Here is a 6,091-nt window from a genome sequence, read left to right as displayed (position 1 = left end):
GAATTGTTATACCAGATCAGTTTCTCCACCACTGTCTCTCTCCCCTCTATGGTCTTATTTACACTACAGTGCAGACTGTGTTAACCAGGACTCATTATGGGGGTTTTACACCTTCCTCTCAAGCACCTGTTACTGGCTACTGTCAGCAAGACAGTGGACTCGGTGGCTCATCGGTCAGAGTTCGTTCAGGGCGGGGATGCATTCAGCGCACTGTTAAAGGGGATCCCAGCTTCCATTCTGGCATGCACTCTCCCAGAGGAGTGCGGACTGAGTTAGCCAGCAGGCCTCTGAAGAGATACAGAGACTCCCATCCCCCAAAAAGCAAGCTGCTGAACCACCTCGCTGAATCATGTTTTAGCCACTTGTTTGAAGGCAATGTAGAAAAGTTAACCCCTCTTCTGTATGTGTGTGTGGCTATGCTGACATCTGTTGGCCAGCCAGGCTCATAGCTCAGTGCTTTGAGCATTGGCCTGCTAAGCCCAGGGTTGTGAGTTCAATCCTTGAGGGGGCCATTTAGGGTTCTGGGCCAAAATTGGGGATTGGTCCTGCTTTGAACAGGGGGTTGGACTAGATGACCTCCTTAGGTCCCTTCCAGCTCTGATATTCTATAAATCCCAACTTCTCTTCCCTGTGGATAGCCTAGTGTAGTACTTGTTGATATCCCAAGAAATATATTCCAGGCCCAGTTTCTTATTCAAAGTGACCAATTTTCTATGGCTATGCAGGGCCATGTATCACATGTGCTGCTCCTTCTTTTCCTAGCTTGATCCAGATTTCCTTCTCCAGGCCCCCGACATTACTATGTTAGCTTGATGTACAGAATGAGATTAAACCAGCAGGATTCCACCAACAGCCTCTGATTTTGCTTTTCCTTCGTGAAACTTCCCTTGCCCCATAGGATAAGAAAAAAACTACCCTTTCTCCCTCTTCCTCCATTAGAGGATGCAGAGCCTGCCTGATTCCATGAAGCTGCAGCATTAAATCACACTACGTACAAGGATGGATTTCCTTTGATTCTTGTGCAATACGGGCTATAATTTGAAATAATTACAAATGTATTTATTCTTGGAAATTCCTTTTCCATGTACTGAATCTCTAGCCACATGGGGCTACTTCCCACTGGGATTTTCTACTCTTGCAATGATGTTTTCCTGAAAACCTGAAATTCAGCACTTGCAAATACTTACAATTTTCTCACCACCTGCAAATGCTGTTATTGAACTCAGAGATGCTTTCACAGTGCACTGCAGCCTCTATGGAAGCGTTTTAGGCTGGCCTATACTATTGATTATCTTTCAGATGCCCACCACACTGAAGACGATTGAATTCTAACAATCCAGGTGATTGTTAGGTAGGTGATTGAATTCTAACAATCCAGTCTTTCCAGCAGAGGTTTCAAATCTGTAAGCTGGCGTCTCCCACAAGACTCAGGAAAAGATCAGGTACATAAATCTTTAGTTACACTATAGCATAAGGGTCTGATGCTGCTCCCACTGAAATCAATGACAAAACTGCCAATGACTTCAATGATACAAGATCAGACCCCACACAACAGGTTTTTTTGGAAGAGATTAGATGAATTATATGGAGAAGGGGCCAAGAATTCCCAGTTTTAACAGTAATTATTGTTTTAAACAAGCCTTTTGGAAGGGATCTAAACCCTCAAGCTTCAGGGCATAAGCCAACCTCTAACTATTAGAGGTTAGGAAGAAACTTTCCCCGGGGTAGGTTATCTCATAACTGCCTACTACAGGGTTTGTTGCACCTTCTTCTGAAGCAGTTACTATTGGACCCTGTCAGAGGCAGGATGCCAGACTAGCTGAACAACTGGTCTGATCCCATCTGGCATTTCCTATGATACAAATCCCAGTGAAATCCAAAGGAAAGTCAATTGCTTGTTTTAGTAACTTTTGGAGGTTTGCAGTGCTTATCACTTCTGTAGTCTTGTGTAAATTACCATCTGCCAACGAACTCACCCAACATATTGTATGGCTACAATGAAAGAACAGACACATATGGATGATATTCAACCTTCATAACACTCAACAGTGGAGTACTTCGTTCTTTATGATACAACAGCCCCTTCCAATATCAACCTTCTCTTCCTACCTCTTTTCTTCTTCCTGAATTTCCTCTCTCCGGGAGTGGCTGGGAGGAGCATACACTGTAAATTCAGCCTCGTTGTCCCAGTGCATCACTTCTTCTCTGGCTTCGTTATCCCAGTTAGTATCTACCTCTTCCATCACAAGATCCACCTGCCCCTCGGGGAGGATACAGACTGAAATGGGAATGGTGGAGGAAGTGGTGAAGTGAAGGTAGCCTGTTTTATAAGCATCTATCCACACCATATTTTTACATGTGGAATGTAGAACTGTATAAATATCAGTAAACAGAGAAGTATTCAAATATGCCAGAACTCCGGAAATGTAGCTCAGGATTTGAATCATTTTCAGTCCTACTGGAGCTGTGATAGACATTACTTTTGTGGAGTTTTCCCTAAGGAAGAAGTTCAGGGGTTCCGTAATGGGTGTGGATAGGCCAAAATAAGAATCAGTCCTGCCTATAAAAAATGGCTTTCTCTGTACTCATATGCCAGCTATTGGGTCAGGTCTTCAACGGGTGTAAATTGGTACAGATCTGTTGACTTTGTTGGAGCGAGACTGATTTGCACCAGTTGAGGATCTGGCCCATCTATCTCTGGGCCATGATCTGATCATTCTTGCAAAAATATGCAATGGTGGGGAAAGACCCATAGATTCGTAGATATTTAGGTCAGAAGGGACCATTATGATCATCTAGTCTGACCTCCTGCACAACGCAGGCCACAGAATCTCACCCACCCACTCCTGCGAAAAACCCAGAGAGCTCTTGGTCACTTGCACTCTACTACAAACAGCAGCCAGAATCCCCTCCTTATACATGCTGGGTGAAATTCACCCCAGTGGGGGGACATGGCCCCCTTCCCTTCCACTCTGGTTTACAGGCTGGGGCTGGGGCTTGTGGGATCACACCCTGCGCTCCTAGAACACCCGCCTGGTTCAAGTCCTAGTCCAGTACCTCCAGACTCCTTCTGCCTGCCTGTGTTCTCAGCAAGCAGAATGCCTCCAGGAAGTGTTTCTGGGCCAGTGCATCTCCACATGTAACCCTTCTGCTGCAGTGCCTGTTGAAGTCAGAGTTATAGATACGCTGGAGGGCAGGGATAGGATACAGAGGGACCTAGACAAATTGGAGGATTGGGCCAAAAGAAATCTGATGAGGTTCAATAAGGATAAGTGCAGGGTCCTGCGCTTAGGACGGAAGAACCCAATGCACAGCTACAGACTAGGGACCGAATGGCTAGGCAGCAGTTCTGCGGAAAAGGACCTAGGGGTGACAGTGGACGAGAAGCTGGATATGAGTCAGCAGTGTGCCCTTGTTGCCAAGAAGGCCAATGGCATTTTGGGATGTATAAGTAGGGGCATAGCAAGCAGATCGAGGGACGTGATTGTTCCCCTCTATTCGACATTGGTGAGGCCTCATCTGGAGTACTGTGTCCAGTTTTGGGCCCCACACTACAAGAAGGATGTGGATAAATTGGAGAGAGTCCAGCGAAGGGCAACAAAAATGATTAGGGGACTGGAACACATGAGTTATGAGGAAAGGCTGAGGGAACTGGGATTGTTTAGCCTGCAGAAGAGAAGAATGAGGGGGGATTTGATAGCTGCTTTCAACTACCTGAAAGGGGGTTCCAAAGAGGATGGCTCTAGACTGTTCTCAATGGTAGCAGATGACAGAACGAGGAGTAATGGTCTCAAGTTGCAGTGGGGGAGGTTTAGATTGGATATTAGGAAAAACTTTTTCACTAAGAGGGCGGTGAAACACTGGAATGCGTTACCTAGGGAGGTGGTAGAATCTCCTTCCTTAGAGGTTTTTAAGGTCAGGCTTGACAAAGCCCTGGCTGGGATGATTTAACTGGGAATTGGTCCTGCTTCGAGCAGGGGGTTGGACTAGATGACCTTCTGGGGTCCCTTCCAACCCTGATATTCTATGATTCTATGATCCCCAAGTTTGAATTAACCATGCCCTATGGCATTATACACTGCACACAGGAACTACCCTCCACATCCTAGTCATTTGCCAACACTGCAGGGAAATAATACTAGACAATCTAATGGTCCCTTCTGGCCATACGTTCTATCAATCTATATGTCATGTCATGCCATGCATCCAGAAAGGCCAGCAGGCCAACTTCCTGAGAAAAGCTCAGAGTACAGATCTGATCCAAAGCCCAGTGCAGTCAATGAGATTCTTTCCATTATCTTCAGCAAGCATTGGGTCAGGCCCCGCTGTCCATTCATATCTTAGATGCATGCGAGAAAATGAAGAAGAGGAGATAACGCTACCCAGACCATTTAGTACACAGGCAGGTAATTATGGGGTCTCACTAACAACTCGATTCAACAACTCTTGGCCACAAAACACATGGAGCCTATGATGAGTTTAATAAGAAAGTATGCATCAAATTAAAAAATACAGAAAGATAGAAAAAGGACAGTTATGATCCATTTTTATTTCATCACATGTGCACTCAGTAATACACTACAGGACATCATGCTAACACCACACATTTCACTTTCTCTTTATCTAATTTTTTTACAGAAATACAATTACAAAAACACAAAGAAGAAGAAAGACACTTTTCTACTAATCTCGGCTCTTGTTTTTAGAGTATATGAAAATAGGGCAACACAGAGCACTCAGCTACCAGATGGGCACATTATAAAAACACAGCTAGGATATGTTATTTTGGTTGTGTGGACAGTAACTCCTTGTTAAGGCTGCCTATCTTGTAAAGGAAACTAGTGGGGAACAACAGGTTGGCATGAAAAGGAGGCATCCGATGGTTTTTGACAGGCCAGCCCAGAATGCGTTGTGGGGGCATACTGGAGATTTTCATACAATGGCCCCTCTTGGAATAATTTCATTGCTAGGGAGTCACCCTGACATTTTTCAACACACTAGATCTGAAAAGTGACATTGTCTAGGGAAAAGTCAGCAAATACTCAGGCTGAATTAAGTTCACCCTTGTGAAGAGGGCCAGCACCAGGCCTAAGACAAAAGAATCCCATGCACGGCTACAGGCTGGGGACCAACTGGCTAAGCAGCAGTTCTCTAGAAAAGGACCTGGGGATTACAGTTGATGAGAAGCTGGATATGAGTCAGCAGTGTGCCCTCGTTGCCAAGAAGGCTAACGGCATATTGGGCTGCATTAGTAGGAGCGTTGCCAGTAGATCGAGGGAAGTGATTATTCCCCTCTATTCAGCACTGGGGAGGCCACATCTGGAGTATTGCATCTAGTTTTGGGCCCCCCACTACAGAAAGGATGTGGACAAATTGGAGAGAGACCCGCGGAGGGCAACAAAAATTATTAGGGGGTGGGGCACATGACTTACGAGGAGAGGCTGAGGGAACTGGGCTTGTTTAGTCTGCAGAAGAGAAGAGTGAGGGCGGATTTGATAGCAGCCTTCAACCACCTGAAGGGGACTCCAAAGAGGATGGAGCTCGGCTGTTCTCAGTGGTGGCAAATGACAGAACAAGGAGCAAGGGTCTCCAGTTAAAGTGGGGGAGGTCTAGGTTGGATATTAGGAAACACTATTTCACTAAGAGGGTGGTGAAGCCCTGGAATGCGTTACCTAGGGAGGTGGTGGAATCTCCATCCTTCGAGGTTTTTAAGGCCTGGCTTGACAAAGCCCTGGCAGGGATGATTTAGTCGGGGTTGGTCCTGCTTTGAACAGGGGGTTGGACTAGATGACCTCCTGAGGTTTCTTCCAACCCCAATCTTCTATGATTCTATGTGCCATGAATTTCACCTGACAACATTTGCTATTCTGGGTCAGACCCCACCACCCCCACATGCTAAAAGCAGAACAGCCCTGTAGTGGAAGAGAGAGAATACAAGTCTCCAGTGAGAAGTTAAAAGCAATTATTGAATCAAGCTAAGTCTTTGTAAAAGAGAACTCAATTCAAAGAAGTGAGCAGGTTGCAGCTGGTGTTCTCAGGGTGAAATATTTGGTATGTCGTGGCTTTTAAAAACATTTTGTGGTTTCAGAAG

Source organism: Lepidochelys olivacea (genome assembly GCF_965140295.1).
Source record: "Lepidochelys olivacea isolate rLepOli2 genome assembly, chromosome: 12".
NCBI lineage: Eukaryota > Metazoa > Chordata > Testudines > Cheloniidae > Lepidochelys > Lepidochelys olivacea.
Note: the sequence above shows the minus strand (reverse complement) of the source record.